This window comes from Lepeophtheirus salmonis, chromosome 7 (genome assembly GCF_016086655.4).
Source record: "Lepeophtheirus salmonis chromosome 7, UVic_Lsal_1.4, whole genome shotgun sequence".
In the NCBI taxonomy this organism is placed as follows: domain Eukaryota; kingdom Metazoa; phylum Arthropoda; class Copepoda; order Siphonostomatoida; family Caligidae; genus Lepeophtheirus; species Lepeophtheirus salmonis.
This window is the reverse complement of record NC_052137.2, coordinates 34,969,884-34,994,024: the sequence shown is the minus strand read 5'-3', so window position 1 is coordinate 34,994,024 and position 24,141 is coordinate 34,969,884.

Below are 24,141 nucleotides of genomic sequence, written 5' to 3'. Positions count from 1 at the left end.
AATGCCCAATGGGACCCTCCATAAGAGTCATCCCTCAAAAGAAGGATTGAATATTAAATTTGACTCCTTGCCTGTTGCTAAACATGTCATTAGACATTTATTCGTGGAGGGGCATGTCATTATCCATCCAATTATAATGTGAATATAAGTGAAATAAGTCAATTTTTCTAAGAGACACGTGACTTAATAATTTAATATTAATATGTGGTCACATGTATTTTGAATATAATCCTTTGTTAGTTCAAGTTGTACGACAAATATTTATTCAATTCAACTTTGTATTCTTATTTACTTGTAGCTTGTATATAATATAAGGTGGGTCAGTCAGCCGATATTAGTGCATGAAACTATTTTAATTTAAAAATAAGTTATAAAAAATATAATTGATGATTTACGGGTATCTTTAGTAAAATACTAACCTTAAATGTTAATTATTCCTCTCTTTAAAAAAAAAATATAAAATCATAAAAATTCACGAGTTTTATGTAAATTTGAGTTTGTATATTCGAGGTGCACTCTCCTTTTCTCTAATAGTCATTATGTAGACTGACTTAGGCTGTTTTGCTAACAAAATGTATCAAAACATGGCACTGCAAATAACATTTCAAATGTTCTATGCCACCGTTTTAAATGTGCGAGTACACGGGCACCATTATAGTTAGAATTGTACAAAGAAATGCTTTTAAATAATAACGTAGTATCCCTGACGATTGAAAGAATATTTTGGAGGAACGAGGGTTAGCTGGCATAAGGTTTTATTAGATTAGCTGCAAGAAGCTACGAGAGGGAAGAAATACACACGAATCCTTAACTAACCAGGACATTGGCAGGATTACTCCGATTTTGATCCTCAATTCTAATGTTAGTCCAACCAATCATCTTTATTACTCCTTGGTTTCCCTGAGTACGCGCTATAGGGATTACTTTATACTTGAATGTTCTCTATTCAATCATTTAAAAAAATCATGATAACAGCTTTGGAAAATAAACACTCTTCAGATTGGCAAAGAGAACTAGATTTTGCTCGAGGTCATATTTTATACAGCTTTAATTATAGTAGGATGAACATCAATAATATGAGCGTATTCGAATCCTTACGCAGAAGAGACTTAGGGAAATGAATTACATCTCTTATAATGTTCTACTTTCATTTTTATCTTAATTTACTAGATAAATTTAATTTCACTTTCTTATGGACGTCCATATAAAGAAATAATAATAGTATTATAAAGACCCGGTAGGAGTGAAAGAAGATATCTCCATATTATTACCTACATGTATATTCTAGTGGCTCTAGGAATAATATCTATTATATTAATCCCTTATGAATCCGGTGCACTTCCTTTAGGTATTCTTTTAATGGTGTAACAGATATCTTCTTTTATAATATGTACATATGTTAGAAGTTGAAAATTATATGAAAAAATGAAGATACCAGTCTTTGCATTTAAAAAGCACTCAAAGTATAATTTTTCAGTTTAGAGCCGCTCATGTGAAGCTTGGAGCCATTATTATCCAGTTGGATAAACACACTATTTTTTTGAAGGAGTAATATGTTTTTGGTAGATATGTATCTCCAAAATCTTATTCTAATGACATTGTTCAGTTCACCACTCTCTCTCTTTTGTATACAAAAGACCATTTACAGCGACGGAACGTCTTGAGGCCATATTGTAATATACAAATATATGAAGAAAAAAACCAAAATATTTTTTTTACTACTTTAAAGTGTGTTTTTTTTTCGAAATTAGAGCTTGTAAAATATGAATATAGCCCCATTCGTCCTATGGACCAAATATGTTGAAAAGAAAATTTTAAAACTCATCAGATGGTTTGCCCATACAAATATTTATACAAATTATGTTTGTTATTAAATATATATAAGATCAATAGTTTTGCATTTATTATTTGAAGAGCAGTAGTCCTCTCAAGAAACCCTGAGTGCACCTCTGCTCAGTTACTAATTTTGTGAAGGCGATCCCGCTCATTTTTTCAAGCCATGAGCTTGCTCTTACTCAATTAAAAATGAGCAGTACTCATTTTTTCGCACGTTATAATTTGCCAACCATTTATAAGTGTTAATATATTGGAAGTTCAAGCGTTCAAGTTTTATTTGTCTTTTAGTTTACCATGGGCACAAAAAGGTTGGGAGCCACTGTCTTAGAGAACATGTATTGATAAGGTTTCCTGCACTATCATTCAGTTAAAACTGATAATTAGCTTGAGCTTGGACAAAGGTTTCTCAAGTTATTTAACTTTTGCTAACGTGAGATTTTGAGATCTTATGTCAATTTACTACATAGAAATACAAGAAAATCATATCTCAGTTGAGAAAATTCGAAATTAAGATTTATCTTCCAATGTTACCTCCACAAAAAAAAAAGGATATGGCGGTGTTTCTCGGGGGACCGATATCTGAATCTGCTTAAAGTGGCTAGCTCCTTGAGAGGCAAACTTGTTAACCAAAACAGCTGAAAAGTCAAAGATATAGCATGTAAAAAAATATTCTAGCTTATCTAGAGATTAACTTCAACTGTCTATTGGTGCAATCTTTAAAATTATGCTTTATCTCTCAAATTTTGAAATAGAAAAAGTAATAAAAAATTCGATTGATTTTATCGCTCTTCTAAAATGATGAGCTCGATTTCGCTCTTTTCGTTTTTTGAAACAATGAGTGCGCTCCCAATCAATAATTTTTGCACGCGCTCACTAATACTCTGTTTATTTGTATTAGTATAAATGCTTTCAATGATAATAAAGTAGCTTAGATAAACATATGAAAATTTATCTAACAGGATACAGTTTTCCCGGGATTTTTTTGGAGTTTTAAACCTAAAGGAAAACTCCAAAAAATCCTGAGCATTCGATTTGTATTTGTCAGTTTAAAACAAATAAAGGAGGACTAGGAGGACAAGAAGAGCAATACTTGGCTCTAGCGTACTTGGAGGATGGATGTTGGAAAGGACTGTTTACAAACTCTGAAGGATAATAATATTTTATATAACATATAGGTAGTATTTGTTACCCACAAAGAAGGTGATGTCACACAACATTGTTTTTGCTCATACCTCTTAGAACTCCAAATTACATGACGTCATGTATAACTATACTCCAAAATTAAGTAACTATTAATTACTCTTGGGTTTTGTTCTGAAAATATAAAATCGGAGACTTTTATGATTTTCAGTGGACCAAACTAAAACAATTTGGGTCTGCACCGGAATCAAAGAAAAATTATGTATACATCGGTCCCGATATAAATTCGTGCTGGAAAGATCTTAACATGATCCTGTCATTAGTTCTTGTTTCCAAATTGTCAAAATTGGGAAAAATAACGTCATTAAATGAAGTTAAATGTTTTGCATAAATCATATTTGTACGACTCATCAATCAGACTGGGGAGAAACCCCCTTAGATTGATACCAAATAAATTGATTCACGATATGAAAAATATTAAATGTCGGTCTAAGGTCTGAGATTACGGTGAGTACCGAAATATTATTCAGAATAAACTGAAGAATATTTCAATCTAGAATCAAGTTTAAACACATTTCATTTTGAAAAGGATATTTTAAAACTATTGAAAGGGATCAGTTGTCGAGTCAAATATTTTGTCAATTTATGATTTTGTCATTAGCACGGAGTTGCCTTTATTGTATCACGTAGCCTTTCATACAAAAAGAAAAAAAAAAGGCCTGAAATTATCTGCTAGTTAGACAAACAAATAGATATAACCAACAGCTGTTTATCTTTTAAGGACTTCCGGAAGCTTTAGCTATTCAGTTTTATTCCAATATGATAGCCAAAAATTCTTCAAAGAAATAATAAGATCGCCAATATATATACCAGAGGGGTCAACAAGAAATTGTATTTCTGTCCTTTTTGGAAATGGAGCATCACTATAAAATAATTCATTACTTCGTTTATTTATAAAAAATAAATTATGAAATAAATGGGGGAATTGACAACTGAAAACAAAACACACTGGATATTGTTGTGTTAGCGGCTTATGTTAAATATTCATTGAAGCACTAATTTTAAGTTCAAACTTCATGAAATCATGTATAACTACACGCCTAAATAAAGTAATTATCTTTATTTTTGAGTCTTCAATAGGCAATTGATGGAAAATTAAGTATTATAGCCAATATATGTACATTGTATATTTAACCTTTGATTCTTTTCATGGGTATGTTAATGGCTGGCTTGGTAAGGAGAGGTAGGGGGGACGGGGGGAAGTTATAAGTTTTATAGCTTAATTTATTAGAATACTAAAAAGATTATTATATACATATATTTTAAAGAGTTTGTTTACGCTAATATAAAAACACATATATTATTTCTTCACATTTCTAACGATTTTTAAATTACTTTACTTAAAACAAAAGAAAACGAGATTATATAGTTTTTATCAAAATGATAGGAAAACTCAAATTACTAATTTCTGTTTGAAAACATTTCTTAAATACAGTTAAAAATATTTCACTTAAAAAATTCTTATCAATATTTATTAAAATTTCATAACAATTATATAATCAACACGTCATACCTCAGTGGCGTCATTGGAATAATGTTTCATTTTCTTCTTCCCCGACCATAGAGAATAAAATACATAGAGATGACAAATGGACTTCAATTGGCAGTTCGACATAGTAAGTCTGTCGTAGATAAAAATCTTTAGTCTGCTGAGTGAGCATCACTGTTATTGCAAAGGGTAGAAATTTTATTAAGATTCGACCTGTTACAGAGTTAGCATCGGAACGTGAAAGTGACTTCAATTTTAATTTATTAAAGTTATTTCTTTTGGGATAAATTGCTTTGACTTATCAACTCTTGTCCAGAGAAGTCATTAAACTACTATGTCAAGATATTAATGTATATTGGTATATCTCTTGGTATAAAAGTGTATTAGGATTTCAATGTCACAAGCCCAATGAAATAAATTAATTGGTTGTATTACAATATCCTTTCATTAATGGTATAAAAAATACAAATAATTGTGACGTCATAACATACCCTTTTTGTCAGCTACAATCTTACTCAATCATTCATGTATATCGTTAGTTCTTTGTGTTTATATTTCTAATCCCAAGGCCTTACTTTTACTTCTCCTTTCTTCGCATAAGAATAATATGCCGTAAAATAAATCCTCACTTAAAAAAAAGAACAGTAAATTTATTTATTATTAGTTACATTAAATATATAGAAACAGTAACTATGAGGTCAAAATTTGAACTCTTCAAATTTATTAGTTGCTTCCATTTTGTAAAAGATCAAATTCATTCACATTTTAATTTTTTTTTTGTTCCTGTTTGTATTAATTGAATAAGTGCCGTGAATTTCATTTATCGCCTATATTTATTTAATATTCAATTTATCTCATAATTCAAATACAAAAAACAGTTTTGAAATAAGGTGAATATAAAAAAACATTTCGAAAACATGGTATCATTTTTTGAGGAAAAAGTAAACTATTTATTCGTTTTGGCCTTGCATCCACACGAAGCCAACGTTCAGTTCCCCTAAAACGATGCTTTTAGAAAACAGCTTATAGGGGGGAAATTTGTCAACGCCATACGCTAAATAGCTTGTACAACCTGATTATACAACTTGTAACTTGTAGAAGCAAATTATACAAATTAAAAGGATGAGTAAAAATTTCCAAGCCAAACGTGCTCATATTTCCATCTCTCATAATAATATTACCATTGATACATAATTCATAAACATTCTTAAGCGGCTTGTATTAAAAAGATTTCTTCATCATGTAGACACAAAAATTTTCGACCGTGGGGCATGGTCTTAGAGATAAGGTCAGTTGCAATATTAATTAAACTACATTAAATGTATCTAAAATATGTTCACTCATTCATACACTCTAAATCAAAAAATGACTAAGAATGGGATTTTTGTAGAGTGCAAGGAGAAAACTCTCTACAAAAACACCATTGCTAACAATGAAACTAGTCAAAAGATGATCAGAGCGCAAGTAGATAATTTTAAACTTATCAATATTAATGATGATAATTTTCTTTTTTCCATTGATATGTTTATCACTTCATTCCTTAGAGTATGATTGATATGGTTTCAGAAATACTACCAGCAGAAATATTGGCCTCCAGAATATTGGCATAGGAAAATAGTCCTCAGGAATATTTCTATAATGGAAAATTGCCGGCATTTATGCAATAGTGATTTATCTACCTGTCTGTATATGGATCTGTAAATAGTTTTTCCTAAAGGACTCGAGGGAAAGAGTGGACAGACAAAAAAATCTATAACAACAACAAAAGTATGAGGGAAAGAAATTAGGTCTACATCTACAGCCTTGCACTGACTAATATATAGTTTTTATTTTCTAATGATTCATGATTAAAAATGGTTATTTAAAAAAAAAATAATTGTTAATACTTTGTTTTATTATCTTTAATAAAGAAATCAATTAAAAATTTAATTTTTTTCAAATAAATATAAAGTTAAAAAAGAACAGAATTTATTTTAAATATTAAATACTTATGTAATTTTTACACTATAATAATTAATTATAATCAAGAAATGTGTTGCACAATTTCATGCATACTTCCACTTTTTTTTTGTTTAAATTAAACGGGAGATTTTGTTGTTTTTTATCTTGGAATGTTCAAATAAAGGAAAATATGCATTATGTACCAAAAGTCACCATTCTTATGGATACTTCTACAGAAATATCGATTCTTTAGTGAGACTAAAGCAATCATTTAAGTATGAATAATAAGAATAGGGAGCCCTGTGACATCCTTATAAAACAACCCGTTAATTTAATTTTGACATACCTCACATAGTAAAAAATTGTTTACTATAATACTTGGCAAACTCTCGAGTCTTTGGTAGGATTCCAATTCGAAATTATGCTGCCATTGATCCACAATATTCTTTAATTGATGTCTTAAGGAAAATTAAACCTTTTCCTGATCGATAAACCATGATACTTTTTAGTCAAAGTTGATATATTATTACAATACACTGCACTACACGTTACACTTATGAAAAATATGATAATTACCATTAAAAAGTATTGCTTAATTATTATAAATAGTGAATTTAAACACACAAAGTAGTACATGAATTGCATTTAAGGCCTTGAAAATAGACCTGATGGCAGATGACCATATTTAGCCAATCAACAAAGAGAAAGAAAAAACATGCTTCTCTTCGACTATATGTCCACTATTTCCCGGGAGTCTTTTAGTTTTTCTATCAGTAGAGAAACTGTTGAACATAAATAGCGGATCGAAACTGCCATTGTAAAAAGTATTGAGAAATTTGAGGAAGTCCTTTACAGTTCTTGTTTCAAGGTCCCGTGGTTATTATACACAAATCATGTGTTCTTGGGGAGCAATTGGGGAATTATGAGAGTTATTTTATTGTTGACCGTCTGGAGATTGGAAGATTATCAAAAAATCCTTCGATGGGTCAGACCCATTTGTATAGATGGTTTGACAAGTAGATGAGTCACTACAAATGTAGTATAATTGTGGTCAATTTTCTAATGACAATATTCCACAGAGCAATAATCTACGCATCCTTTATTATACCTTGTATTTAGGTATTTCTTTACGCAAAGAAACGGAATAAATAGGGATAATATATAGGGGTTATGTAGAAGATATTCAATTTCTTTTTTTTTGAGAACAAAAAATGTCAGACAGTTTTATTTTACCTGTTGTTTCGTAAAATACCCACAATAATAAACAACACAAGAGTAGTAGTAGACGAAGAGAGTGAAACAAAATCAATGATGAGGAGGTTTAATCTGGATTAAGAATACCTCAAGCCGGAAACGGAAATCGACAGGAGACTTATGTTAAATGTCTAGAATTTTTATTCACATTGTACATAGTTGTAGTCAGTATGTCTAGAAAAAATGAAATGATTTTTTTTTTTAAAAGATGACTTTTTAGTTTCAAAATATAATAACACATATGAAATACATATTTGGAGCTCATAAGCCTATTCAAGATACTAAGAAACTGCTCAAGGAAATGTTGTGTTTCAATCTAAAAACAATCCTCAACTAAAATCAATAAAAAACGAAAATCTCTATGAGGCATGAACAAAGAAAAATATATTTAGCATCGGGAAGGTGGTGTGACAGTCTGTAGCTTGTTGCTTAAAAAAATGTCAAGGGTTGATAATTATTTTAATAGTGACTAAGTGACTCATATACATCTACATTTTCTATTAAATAATGTTACCATTTGAGGAGTTGCATTATTTTCCCGTAAGATGGCCCTACTCTCTTTCATTTAGTTTACATACTAATATACGCAAACAACCCTCATAACTAGTGTTGGATCAGTCTTAAAAAAACAACTAAAAAGACTACAGTCCTATCAGTCCGGCCCTAATAAAATTTGTTAGTCCAAAGACCGGTCCTTAATGGTTTTTTGAAGAAGCTACAATAGCCGAAATTAAGGAGTTACTACGTACTACGTCATTTGAGTCGTTGAAGTTACATCATAATTCATAACCTCTTTCAAAGAGACAAGATACTTGTAGGAGATGTGTGACTAGAACGTATTTTCATACGTTCTAGCTATCAATCATTATTTTCTTAGTTATTATATTCTTCAATCATAGGTATGAGTGAATAAAATAAAAAGATAGCTATGGAAGTAGGACTGAAGGACCAATGTATCAGTCCTTACGACTGTTGAATGGTGAAATAGATCCCCCTGATTAAAAAAAATAGACTGAAAAGACGGGAGGGGAAAGACTGAAAGGAGAGGGGAAAAAGACTGATCAAGCGATCAGTCCTAGGACTGATCCAATACTACTTATTCTCCATTTAAAAATAGTAAACGTATCAAACATTGTTATCACTCAGGCAGTTGTATTATTTTGCAACAAGATGGCGTTACTCCTGATTGTTTTGTAAACAAACTAATTAAAATAAAAAAATTTCATACCCCATTCATTTTTGTTACTTAAAAATATAAATACAACCCAGTATTTTATAGATAAATGAGAGTCAATTATTACTTTGTATATAAACTTGTGGGATGAGTTATGATACTCAAGAATGTTTTCTATTGTTTATGACCTTTATTTGCTTTAAGGAACAGATACTAATGTAATCCACACTTATTCTATCTTCCTTTTGTATGAACGGCCACATATGCTATATTTCTCCTAAAAATCATCAGGACATTGGTTTTGATTATTGATTAAAATCTTTTACATTACCATTTATGGAAACAAAAGCTATTTATTGTTGAAAGACTATGACATATTTTAAATATTTTTAAATCTTTACTAGCGTGTATCTTTGATCAGTAGCCTTACTATGAAACAATACATATTCGTCTTATAAATATCTTTAAGAATCCATTCTTTGACTTTATCATCCAGGTGTGCACATTCCCTTCGTTTCAAATACGTTTATTTTCTAATAAGTTTTATGATAACACCTGGGGTTATTCGTTAAATTTCATGGGTAATAATTGTAACAAAATCTTGGAAAAACTACGATCTTTTCCACCAACTTCTTGGAAGTTGTAAATTTGTTGCATTTAATTTCTTTTTTTTCTGCTCAGAGGAATATTTATTCACTATAAATAGGGTGTAATATCAGGTCGAATGATGATGGGGAAGTTTATTTTGATACATGTCGAATTTCATCTTCCTTCTTCTGTAGAGAAACACATTTTTACAATGGACTGGAACAAAGTTCCAGCATGTTTAGAAAAAAAGAAACAAAAATCAACATTGTAACCCATCAGTTATAAGAATGTTTGCAAGAGATTAGCTACAATCAGCTGTGACAAAGGAGGAGGGAGAGAAGGAAATAAACACAGAAATTGGCAAAATATACATGACGATCCCCAATTCTACTTAGAGTCCAACAAGGATTTACAAATCCTCAAAGTTTCTCTCTGTCTTTTATGAAAACACACAAATGTTTAATTAGGGTTTGAATATAATTGACTGTTATAGAAAAATAACTTCACAACTCCGGAATTAAATAATAATGATAACAACTAAGGAAAAGAAAACTCATTCTTCAAATTATCAATTCTAAAAAAACAAATGTGCCACATAAAAAGATTCACACGATTTACATTACTAGATATTACGTCTTCTAATAGATGAAGCAAACATTTTCAAATTCAGAGGGAACTGTAGGTAGTAGTAGCACCGAAACCATAGGGTCAAATAGTCATTGCCCCCCCCCCTTTTGGAGAATTTTTATAGTTATACCAATAAAAAAAAATTCCTTTTTAAAATTTGTTTAAATTTCATATTTTTAGGGCAAAAAATTTAATTCACCTATTTTCTAAAAAAAAACAACAATGTTTTGTCGCTCCAAAAATTATAACTCTAAAAATATTATTATCTTTGTGAAAAAAAAATATATTTACCAAATTTGTCCTTCATAAAAAACAAGAACAGGCATTCAAAATCGTCAAGAAAGTCAAAAGGAGCCCCCTCATCCCAGAAAAAGGAAAAATAATCATGCACGCATATAATTTGCACATCCCCCTCCCACTTGCAAATAGATTCTGGCGCTAGTGTTAGGTAAATAGAAAATTCATCAAGGTGTGCCGTATTCTTTGTTTAAAATTTATATTTATTGTAGAACAAAAGATAACGTTTTTTTGTACAATGACATAATTGTTTGTGTATTATGGAATTATTCATATTTATCAGTGGATATACGTTGCTTTTAATAGCTCAGTTTATGATAAATCTGTTGATCAAATATGTATATATATAAATACTTTCATTTTTTTAATTTATGCAACACAGGGGATAAAAGTTCCTGGGCTTAACAAAGAAAATAATTTTTTCTCATTCTAAATTGGCTTATTGTACCTTTATAGAGCAGAGTGCCTATTACATCCCAAACGGTATTTTTTCCGATCAAGAAGTAGTATAAAATAGAAACATTAAATTGTTTGTGATCCATCGTTTTGAAAATGACAAAGTAGTGGCACACTTAGCACAAAAACTTACAGACTAAAGTAACAAATTGTCTTTTAGTTTTAACAGTTGTCTTTTGAAGGTTAGAACGAAATGAAAATGAAGTGTTTAAAATTAAATAGACCCATCTATGTTTGAAGCACGGTACTTTTTAGAGCATATGTTATATTTTTCGACGAATTTTTAAAAATAGGACAAAATATTCATCATTCAATATTAATTAGAGTCAAAAATATTTTGTACGGGTACGTTTTATTATGAAAGGATGAAACAAGTACATGTGAAGCATTGATTTTTAAGGGCCCCCTAATGTTTATATATTTTTTCTTATTGGTGTTATCGTTGAAAAAAATACTTATACATACTAGAAGTCAACATTGATACAAACTTATTTCAAGTAATGGCTAAAAACACGATTCATTATAGCTTAAAAAATACTAATTTAAAATTTAAATACATATAACATAAAAAAACTAAGAGATGCACCTAATGGAAATAGCAATAGGAAATATTCACAATGTAGTCCATGAACTCCTAAGATTGCAAATATTTATATGAAAATTTATTGACTAAATGTTTTTATTTATAATTTCACTTCATGTTACTCTAATTTTATAAGACATAATTTTTAACTATTTGCCACATTAAAAAACGTATTACCTTTTTATCTGTACAAAACGGACTAACAATGCAAAATGCCTAATATTATTTACATTGGTGGAAATATGATCAGTGATGGGAAATTTAACTTATCTTTTTATTAGTTAAGTTAAAGTTAATCATTATTTTATATTTTTATAACTAGTTGAAATAAAGTTAATTTAGATTTCTATAAAAAAAATAACTAGTTAAGTTAGTTCAATGAGAGATTTATCAAGGCTTTTTGATAAAAAATATTATGCCATTCTCTCTGGCTGATATTTTCTCCACTACCAATTTAACGATCAAGAAAAAATTACATATTCAGTAACTAAAAAAATAGAAGCCAAAGGCGGCTAAAGTTTTAGATTTTTGAGCTTCTATCTAATTTTAAAATATATTTGTAAAATTTAAAAAAAACCGACGTTTACGACGACACTGAGAAAATATTCTTTATATAGATTTGATGTGGAATGACCAAGTTGAAAAGTTTAATAAAATAGATAGTGTCGACACAGTATTTAACTAAATCATAGAAAAACTAACGGTTACTTAAAGACAGTTTTTTAAAGATTTTAAACACAAAGTGGAAGTCACATTTTTGTCAAATAATTCAAATTACTCCCTGCCATCATTGTCTTGTGATATAAACTTTGCTTTGTGCTTGAATTTTTCATGTTTTCTAATGTTTTTAGTCATTTTTTTACGGCAATTTACTTATTCTTTACAATCTTACTGAGTTTTGTCGCGATACATCCATATATCTGCAGGCAAGTTGTGCCGGATGTCCCTATAAAGAGTTTTTATGTAGCGTACGCATTATTGATGTTTGCCCTTATTTTATTTTTTTCTAATTATCTTACTAATATCATCCATAACCAATCAAATAATAATAATTATTATTAACTGTACAAATCTATTTTTGAGCAATTTTGAGTATATATTACTCTGAGTTAATTCAAATATTACTGTTAACCATTGGCATCAAGTAGTATTCAATGCTTAGATTAAGTCTTTTTGGTATCATAAGAGCCATTTAATGAAGTTTATTCAAGGTGTCTTAGAAATGTGTATATTTTATGTATTAAAAATATCAACTATAAGACCCTTACAATTATGATGCAATTTATGACGTCAGTAAAAATTCACTACCTCGTTAATTCATGAATCATGAGATTTATAGATATTAAAAATCAATTTTATGTGTATTATATCAGTGGCGTCGGAACCATAGTAGAGGAGGAGACATTTCCCCCTTTCCAATTTTACAAAATCTTTAAAGTGATCGAAAAATAAATAAATGTCTTAGTTAAAAAAATTCAATTTTTTTAAATCTTCTAATAAAGAAATTCTTAAATGCTCGCTCAAAATTGTCACATAGGCCCAACAACAATACCATGCCCTAAAAAACATTCAGAACCTCTTGATAATGTCACCGTGATATAATTTGGTCAATGTCATTATTATAAGGTAATTCAATAACGATTTTCAGTTCCCACTGAACATTTACATTGATACCAGATGAAGTCATAGGGATCCCAGGAGCATCTGCAAGATTATGTTTTTGGAGAGGGGCTTTGTTTTTAGAATTTTTTGGAAAAAATATCTATAAGTTATGAAAATAAAATCAAAAATTAAATGTTTCGGAAAAAAAAATCAAAAATTCACTGCCATTCACAAAAAAAGACATTTTTTGGAAAAAAATTCAAAAATTAAATTTAAAATATCAAGTTTTTTGTGAAAAAAATTCAAAATTCTGTAATATCCTCATAAAATACATTTTTTTTTAAATAAAATTTCAAAAATTCACAGGTGTTCAGAAGAAATTAATTTGTTTATATTGGCTGAGCCTTCTTTTGATCTTATTAAAAGTTGTTTGATATTTCATTAATTGACTTTTTCTTTGGAAATTATTTTATTATATTTTTTCCACATATTTGCTATGACGTTATGTATATTTTCCATCGGGGCATTGATCTAGGAATTTTCTTTGAAGTAAATATAAATAGTGTAGATTTTTTCTTCAAAAACAAAAGAGACGCCATCCTACACACTTTGAGTTAAAGACAATAATTGTTCGCGAGTATATTGTCCATTGAGCTATGTAGTTCAATTTTTTTATTTGGATTCAAAAAGTTTCGTATTCAAACGAAGAAAAAATCTGCTCAATCTGAAACGTTTAACAATGTAGATATATTTTAAAAATTAAGATGTAGATTTAAGATGTCATTTTATAATTAAAAAAACTAAGTTTTGCGATTAAAAAGGTAAAACGGTTGTTGTTTGGGCTTTTACTTCTTTTTTGTTCATTATACAATAGATTGGCATGCTGTTAAGTTATCCCTCTGAAATTCGAAGTCTAAGATGTCTTTGGTTAAAAAGTTCATAACAAAATGAATATATGTAATTTAAATATAACCATGATTTTTTTCCTGTACTAACGGTATCTGTAATGTATAAGTTAACTCATTTTATCCCTCAAAAAATCACATATCAGGCACCTGATAGCAATAAGAGTTATAATTTTTTTTCTTACATAAATGACATCCTTACTAATGTGTAATATAAATCTTATTTTTAGAGTAGGAAAAGTGACTGCATTTGTCGTATACAAATTAACTCCTCCTGAAAATGAAATGAAAAGTTATTAAAAGAAAGTGGTACGTTACCTTTTCACCACTTAACACTTTTAGATAAATGATTTTATATCATTGTGAAATGAACCTGAAACCTAAAACAAGATTACATTAAGAAAAAAGTATTAATACACATTTACATAGTTTCAGCTAAACCCACAAATTTATTGCAGAATAAAATACAACATTCAATTTTGTTACCAAAAACAAATTTTTTCATCAACCTGCAACTTAAGAGTTAAGACCACCACCAAACACCCAGCATCATCAATGGCGCTAGAGATTGTTGCCTCCAACGGCATTGTGGCACCCCTGATCTCATTCTCAGAGGGTTGCATGCTCAGAACAGCCATGCCCGTCGACGTTTGTAAGAGCAACATGCTCCACTGCGTCCAAGTAAATTTTCCCGACGGTAACGTTGTCGTTCAGCAATAATGGGGCCTGCTCAAACTGCAAAAATTGATCAGATTTCCTAGCTAACAACATTGCTTTCTGGGACAAGTGATTGTGGCCACCATACAGTTCGGATGTCAATACTTTTGACTTTTCTTTCGGACAGTACTTTGAGAAGAGGACCTGTTGCAACTGTCACCCGAACGTTGAAGCCATAAAAGCCTCAGTCGACCAGAAGTGGGATGCGAATGAAGTTCGGGTCCATGGCATCCCACATCTGGTTTTTTGTAAATCATTTTGACATTGGATTCAGAAAAAAAATAGTAAAGATTTTTGTTAAATGTAAATATTATTAAAGGATGGCAGGTTATATTCTTTTTTCTTTCCATGTATGTAGGTTTCAAGTTTCCACATGGGATATTTAAATAGTATATCTTAGTATGTGCCCTGTTTGTATTCCGAGTATAATTGAGGATCAACATCATGGTTATTTCTGTCAAGAGATACAGAGTGGTATTTCAGTGTATTTCTTTCTTACTCTCGCATTCAAGTTTGCATTAAATTGAATAAAATGTCATGACAGCTAAACTGCTCTCCCATCAAACATTATTCAAATTGTCAGGACTACCACAATAATTTTATGACATTTGTATGCATACGGTCACGTCATATTTTTTACAAATCTAAGCATCGGAGCATCAGAACATACTAATGAATAAAACTTCAGTCAGTGTTAAAAAACTAATTTATTTTACCTAAAGAAAAACATCCAACAATAGGCCTAAACAAAGCTTCATACATAAATTTAATCATGACCGTTTAAATCTGCGCTTTATGTCAAACAAATAATAATTATTTGTTCCATTTATATTTTTTTAAATGTAAAATTTAAACCATTTGATTTATGTTCTTGTAAACATTAAATGTATAAATGATTTATTCTTCTCCTTTTTTTTAATGTTGGACTATTGAATACATTATTAAATCATTGTGTATATTTATAATATTTCAATTCAAACATAAATATATATTTCAAATTAACTATAAAAGTGGCCGATATTAATGTTCGGGGTTTGAAGTTGACATCACACAATTTTTCATTCTTAATGTACATTTGTAAATATATTATGTACATTAAAGAGTTCAAAGGTATAGCAAGTAAATTTGAATTAAAAAAAAATACTTTTTTCTGAAAAAAATTACATTTTCGAAAATAGATAGAAATATGTATAACTGAAAGAGCGACGTAGCTCACTGAACAATCCACTTGCAATACATTTTTGGCTTGAGCGAAATGGTATTAGATTCGATACAATTTGATAGGAGAGAACAAGTATCTTCTCAATTTTTAAACAAATGATATCGAGGTAATAAAAAAGTAATTACCACATGACTTTATAAGCATACTACCATCCATTAATTCTACCTCTTGATGTACAGAATCTCCTATGTAAAACGAAAGCTCGTAAAATACTTCTTTAAAAAATGTTTTTTTTTGTGATACAATCCCAAATATTGAAAAGTTTTTAATCATAGTATCTTTCAGTGTAACTTACCAAGTAGATCTTCCTCGTATATTCATAAATATTTTAACTATAAAGAGGAAGAGTTTGAGTAAGCTTAATTAATTTTTTTGACTATTTTGACGCCTTATAATAGTATTCTATTAATAGCTTATTGTAACAAATGACTTTATATAAAAATCAAAGTATCCTTCTATGCTTTTATTTTAAATGCATACTTTTTATTTGATGACATCTAGCGTTATTGGACAAAACTTTCTTTTGAAGCATCTTTGAATGTTTTTTTATAACTTCTTGCGTGAAAAACTTTTTTTACACAGATTCTTTGAATATATTGCAACAAGTTTTTCAGTAAGTTTATAACGTTTAGTTATGAATAATTTTGTTAATTTTTTATTGATTTGAAAGTGGAAATTAACATAAAACTTGAAGACGATTCAATTTGAGTTTATACTGAGTTATTTTCAGAAATTTAGTTGTTAATTAAAGCGATATTAATTACAGTAGTATTTTGGAATATAAATGATCTTACCTTGAAGAAACTAATTACAGATTCGTAATTTTTTAAATTGTTTCCGTGAATTGATTATAGTGTTTAAATTTTTTTTTTAAAGTGAAATTTCCTTTACTTGTGTTACTCAATCAATTTTTTATTGATTATTTCCTCAATAAAATTGGAAAAAAATCAATATTGTAGTAAAACTATACCTTTTATAACCATTAATTCTTTTGTAAATGAAACCATAATATTTAAGTTTCAAATTAGTTTCTTTTTAATAAAAAAACAAAACAATTAAAACACTGACGTTTTAATTTTTTTGGAAACAATACACTTCAAATATATTGGCAATTTAACCTTTAAATTGCATTTTCTCAGAATTTGAGAATGGTATAATATGAAAATATAAGTAATATATGAAATCAGCAACAAAAAGGACTTAAACTTATAACATACCCAAAAAAGGATTCATGTTAATTCTGTCATTCATGATCATACAAATTCAAATTTATATATTCTATCTTCAAATAAATAATATTGATAACAGTTTTAGAAAATGAAAAATAAAAAACAATCTTCAGATTACCAACTAAAAAATTTTTATAGTTGTTATGTTATATTTTATTTTTTTGACACATAAAGAATAATTTTAGAATTGCAATGGTGAAGAAAAGATTATGAGATCAATAAGAGGATTCATCGTTTAACATAATATTTTATTAGTTGATTTTCCTTTACATATCTTTTTGAAAGGACATCAGCAAAGATTTTATACGAACAAAATAGAGATTTTGCTTATATGTGTGTATAGATATTTTTATAGGTAGATCTGAGGAATTAATTACAACTTTAGTGGAATGTGAGTTGAATTGCCCGTGTTTTTATTAACAGTAGAACTTTGGTTTTTCGTCGTGAAGGGTTTTCATTTCCTTTTGATTACTCCATATATTAAAAATAGAGACCAAATCCCTTCTATGATTTGCTTTCATAGACACGTAAATTTACATATGTACATTATTTTTTTAGCCTCAAGGAATAACCATGATCAAAGCTTCTTCTTGTGTATGATCTATGTATAAACACGTGTTGTATACTGTATATGTAAACAGCATAACCTCGACTTGAGTTTCTGAAATTTGAAGAGAATATTCAACCTATTTCATGGAAATATCATTTGATTATATATTGCACGTATCTCACACCGTATCATCGCAACCACAATAATATACAGGATATTTTGTGTTAGCTGTCACTATGTATACTTATTTTCTACATATCAGTAGATCGGTTGAATTAGAATGATCACTTGTAATGCTTTAAACCATTATTGAATAATAAAATAAATAAATATGGAAGAATTGGCTGAACGCCAAAGGATTTTGGTCCTTTTTTCTGTTTATTTTTGGATGAAAGGTTGCGTGATAATAAAAGTAACGACATTATCTTTAGAAGTAAAAATGTATTTTAATAATTATAGAAATAGTTTGTGAATCAAGGTTTCAACTGTTCTTCTTCTTATTTTTTTAGAGTCATGTGTGCAAACACACTTTTACATATTTTATAAAGACATATCTTGTCGTCAAATAAATATCAAAAAGTAAATAACCTTTATAAAAAGAGAAAACGAAATACAACCCACGGCAATTTTTTTTTTAACATGTTTACCTATTTTTTTATATTACAAATGTTGTGCGGTAACATAAAAACAATATTGAACAAAAATCAATAATAGGAAAAAAATTCCAATGTATTTTTTTCTTCTTAATTTATAGTTTAGACACATTTGATTCCACAGGAGATTTTTCATTCAAATTTATAGGATAATTTATGATGGTAAAGAGTCTTAGCTATAATTTAGAACCTTCATTTGATATAATGGAAGTATATCGACCCTTATATGGTGTTTCAAATACATAATAGCTCCCAATTAAAGTGCCCACGATTGCCTTAAAAAAAGTCATTTTTCATCACGACAGCTCACCAGCCTCACTCCCTCCCCTGTAGTTCTGGTCTGAAAATTAATGGAAATAGGGATCGAACTAGCAATCTAACGGACTTTTATTCTTCTGTCATTCATCACCATATCATAAATTTTATGAATGATTTCTGGAGTAGTGACATCAACAGGGTGTCCAGAATGTTCAGCGTCACTTGGTCCCGTATAACCACTCCAAATTTTTTGAAACCCCTTATAAACTGTTATAATTGTAGGTCCAGAGTCCCCATAATGTTTATTAAGCTTCTTTCTACTCTCCTGTGGCATTTTGCCTTTCATAACGTAATGTTTAATCAACACACGAAATTATTTTCCTCCATTTTTTAAAAATCCCCTCACTTCTTCGATTCAAACGAATACCAAACAGAAAGAAAATGACAAACCTGGCTGAAAGTTGGTTTGTATTCTTCCAGGACATACTACAAATTTAACATATACTCTAAACGGTCAAGAAGTGCCGTCTCTTGGAGATTGCACGGACTTTTCAAATGACTCTCGTATAGACTCAATATATGTATTTAGTATTTAAAGTTTTGAATTATACCATAAAATATGTGAATAAAATATCATATGTATGTGTTCTGGCTAAACTATCTAATGATGTCGTTGACCCATTTATTGAATCCTGTTGTTTTATTTGAGTAGTAGAATTACAAGAATAATAATCGTAATAACAAGGAAATAACAGATACAATATTGGATATTTTTGTAGGGGAAATTTTCCCTACGTTTTTCGATTTCCAATATAGTACTAATATTTATATATATATATTATCCACACTATTTATGAGCACCATCAATTCTTAACCCTTTCAAATCCTATCTACATTCATAAAAGTAAAATGTACATACTATAACAGTGTTTGCTAGAGCTTTTAATGGGTCAATTACGAAAAAGAAGACGCATAATGATGGGGCAACAGTTTCTATTTCTTTTGCTTTTATTTTGAAAAAATAAAAAAAAAATAAGTTGAGATCACTTCTCATTCTGATTTTCATTCACTTGGGAGGAAAATTTTCATTCAAATTTTTTGTCAAATTTTGCCAAAAAAAAAAACCCGTCTATTTTATCACCATTTTGAAATAAACAATATTTATTGTTATCAATTTTTTATCAATTTGGCTTTTTTCAAATAATGTTACTTGTCAAAATTATAAAAAATTAACAATTTATTGTCAAATTGGTCTAAAAGGAAATATTGTTTTTTTTGTTTATCTATGGTGACAAATTTTTAATAATTTTTTGCTTTTCTAACAAAAAATGTTATTTTTCCTTTGAAAAAATAAATATACTAGTCAAGTTATTTTCAAACTAGTGGGACTATGTTCATAGTTTTTAGGAGTAGATTAACTTTGCTTTAATAATATAAATATGTACTTTTCTTTTTTTAGATAATGCACAAAGCTTGACTACTTAGCAGTATATACTAATATTATATTTGAAATATAACACTCATGACTATTATATTGTTTCTTGGATCAAAATAACTTTATTGCATACATCTAATAAAACTTTGATATATTAATATAGATTTGCACAAAAAATAACTTTTTTTTTTGTCACAATTTTGAAAAAAAAAACAATATTTATTTTTGACAAATATTTGTCAATTTTTGCAACTTTGCTTTTATAAGAAAAAAGTTAATTGTCCAACTTTTTATTATGACAAATATATTTGAAAAGTCATAGTCAATTTTTTTCACGTCTTTTTTTTTTTTTTTTAAGTTTAATTGTTACTGTTCTGAAATTTTATTTGCCTTTTCTAAGTTTAAAAAAATACTTTTTTCAAAATTGGGAAAGATTCTTTACACAATTGTACAAAAATAACTTCTTTTTTTTTTGGTCACAATTTTGAAATTAATAAAATTTATTATTTGGAAATATTTGTCAATTTTTGAAATTTTGCTTTTTAAGTAAAAAGTTAATTGTCAGATTTTTTTATATTAAATATTTGAAAAGGGATTGTTAAATTTTTATTTTCTTCTTTTTGAAAAAATGTTTAATTGCCCATTTAAAAATTTAATTTCGCTTTTTTATAATATTTTTTTTTTGTTAAAGGTTCTTCCAAAGTCACTCCCCCCCCTCCATAGTAACATCATATAACAGCTTTGTTGTCAATGTTTCTTCTTTTTACAACATCCAATTAATAGTATATCTGACTTTCAATTGATAAATTACTAACTATAAACAAATGAGTAACTTCAAACAAGCGCACAAGTCCATTAGTTATTACGGAATTTTAAGGCCACTTTACTCGATATGAAACCAAGCCAGAGTCGAGACAAAGAAAAAAAAGTTGATTGATAGGAAAATGTATTTTAAATTCAGGCAGTTGCTTTGTTCGTGGACTTTAAAGCTAAATCATTACATTGAAGGAGTGAGGACTGAGATTAGACCAAGTAGAGATTAATCCAAAAAATTATTTTATATATGTAAACGCAAAATCCAACTAGAAAATTTGCTTAAATTGTGTGTGAATTATATTGGTATTCTTCTAAGAATTATTGTCTACTTCTATCGACCAAATATTTTTCAAACTCTATTATAAATGTGCTACAAATTGCAATTAAATGTACCCAAAATTGATTGTCACAATAAAATTATAAGAAATTGACAGGATTTATTTGAAAGACCCTAGCGTGGTGAATATAAGTATCTTAAATCAAATCAAGGTTCTAAACTATAGGTAAAATACTTAGTTATCTTATCTCATCTAACAAATTTGAATACAAAGTTTATAATTGATTCATATATATTTATGAATCATTGGGCTGTTTGAAGATAATTATTTCCTTATCTTGATTTGTTCAATATTATTCTTATGTTGACTCACCACATATTATGTTGCACCTTAAAATAATCACAGCCATATAGTCAAGGCTCTAAAACGAAAGAACACATCAAGATATCATTCCATTTGTTTTATTTTTGCTCATTGTTAAAATGGTGGATTGTATTATCCGTGAAAAGTACGGACAAGAACTTTGCCCTTCAGATTGGCTTGTAGCAACGTCTTCGAAATATAAACAGAAGCGGAAAATTGAATATATTATCTCTAAAGTCCAAGGGATAATATATGTGGTTAAAAATAAAATTTTGCCTATTCCACAAAGGCTGGAAGAGTATGTCCAATGGAGATCCTTTGTAAGCCGTCTCTGTCCAGTCAGAGATTACAGAAAAATGATGAATTATTACCGTGTATAAAGCTTACTGACGGACCAGGGAATTATCTAGACCAGAGGGATTCGGGATGGTTCTTCTGTGTTATTACTTATTATAGAATTAAACAAATGTACAAGATTCCCGTTAAATGACGTCAACATAGAATGATCGATATATTGGAGATAAAGAAAAGAGCAAGCGGGGGGTTTATAAAGAGCTCGGTTGAGAACCTAGACTCTAGAACGTTGAAGTCCAACTCAAATCCTTAATTATTTTTTTAAGATTATTCTCTATTATCATATTTACTAATATTAGTAACTAATCATAAGCTAACTTGTATTACTCATATGTAACTATCTTATCCCAGTGGTCGTAGATCTTGTTCAAAAGTTTCAGGAAATCCAAAGAGGTGAAATTATTGCTATTTGCGTATAACATCCTCTAAGCATTGGAAATTGATTGTAAATTATCTGTCTTAATTAATTTGAGTATTTTCCTATAACTAGAAAATAATTTTGCCATGTAATTATTGTTAACGCTGGAGGGAGCGAACATAACCGTTATTATAATGTTGCTTGAATACCTTTCATAGACGTTTGCTAGGAAATGACATAAAAAGTTATAATTTAACAATTGACTAAATCCCATCCAAATCATTGTCTTTGATACTATGTAATTATTAAACAATATACAGAGCTTTCATATATAATTTGTCAATCTTTTGATTATTAGAAGTAAAATGTTGTATGGCCAGTTGCTGATAAAAAATGATCAGTTACAGCCCCTCCCGCCCAGCCATTGCAGACGCCTCTGTTACATTATAACTAACTTTGCAACCTCCATGAATTCACCTTGCCGGCAAATTCTGCAAAAGAAAAGAAAGCTTCATACGGCATGAAGGAAAATGACAAAACATGATAAAGTTATTTCATCTGTGCTATAATACAATGCGTATGACCATGTTTAACAAGCTAAAAAAATAAAACAAGCTAAAAAAGTAAAACAAGCTAGCAGATACGTTTTGCTACTGATTTTCAAGGCTTTACGTTAAAAAGATTATCAGAGTTTTTTGAAATATTGCAAGCCCTGCAAAAATTATCTGAGAGACCAAAATCTTAGACATTCATTTTTATAAGCTCTAATAGAAACTGGAGTTTAAAATAATTTTTGTTAATATAAGTACAAGTTTATACTAAAGTGGGCCTTGAAAATCAATGTTTTACTATAAATTGTCTCGCCTTTCTCATTTGATCCTTTCATTATAAAACCTATGTATGCAAAATATTGATAAATTTTATTGGTATTCAATGTTTAGGACTATATTGAAAAATTGAACGATTTTTTTTTATATCTCCAATTTTTGTAATAACATACAGGTGAAATATTGTCATTTGCTTAGTAGTTTTTTCTACTTTATTTACTGTCAAACTCTAAACAAGAAGATATGAAATTTGGGCTATCAAAAATAAGAGACATAAGATATGGAAGTGAATGGGTATACATCAAAGTACGGTCATACTGTTCACCTAACCTTAATCGGTATTATACTTCAATTATTACTATCAAGGATTTGAACAACGCCACTGAGCCTTTTATCACGGTAATCATTCCTAAAAGTCAACTGATTAGTATGTATCCATATTGAATGACAAATATTAAACTTCTATAATATAAAAATAAGCATTAAACATTAAAAAAACAATCTCACAATTTAGGGAATAATAAGTATAAGCTCATATTTTTAAAAGTTTTATTGATAGTTTTTGTAGTCCAATACTATAAATTTGTTAAATAGGGTGCCTTTTTTGTAATAAATGAACAACAAAAAAAGATTTAATAATAATCAATATTAGACACTTAGTATCAAAAACGAGATTTGAGTAATACAAATGAAGAGAAACGTCTTGATAAATACATGTTATACGCGGTACCAAAAGAAAATATTTATTTATTGGTAGTATGCTTGGAACTAAAATACTCATACTATGAGACAAGTTAGAGAAAGATTGTAAAAATATTGTTGTAAAATAAAGGTTTCATCACTATTACTTAATAGAATAAAATATATTTAATTGGATTTAAATCGATAATTTATTCAAACAACTCCAAATTTTCCTTCTTCTAGACATTGTACAGATTTTCAAATCCAAATGAGTCCTTGAATGTCCATTTTTTTTTACCTTTTAGGGTTACATTCTTATTTAGAGGAATGAAAAATATCCGGCGATATCAAATTCAAACTTTTGTCATTACGGTACACCCAAATATATATATATGATATTCTTTTCTTGTGGGGAAGGGGGGGGGGGTGTATATACCCCTTAAACCCC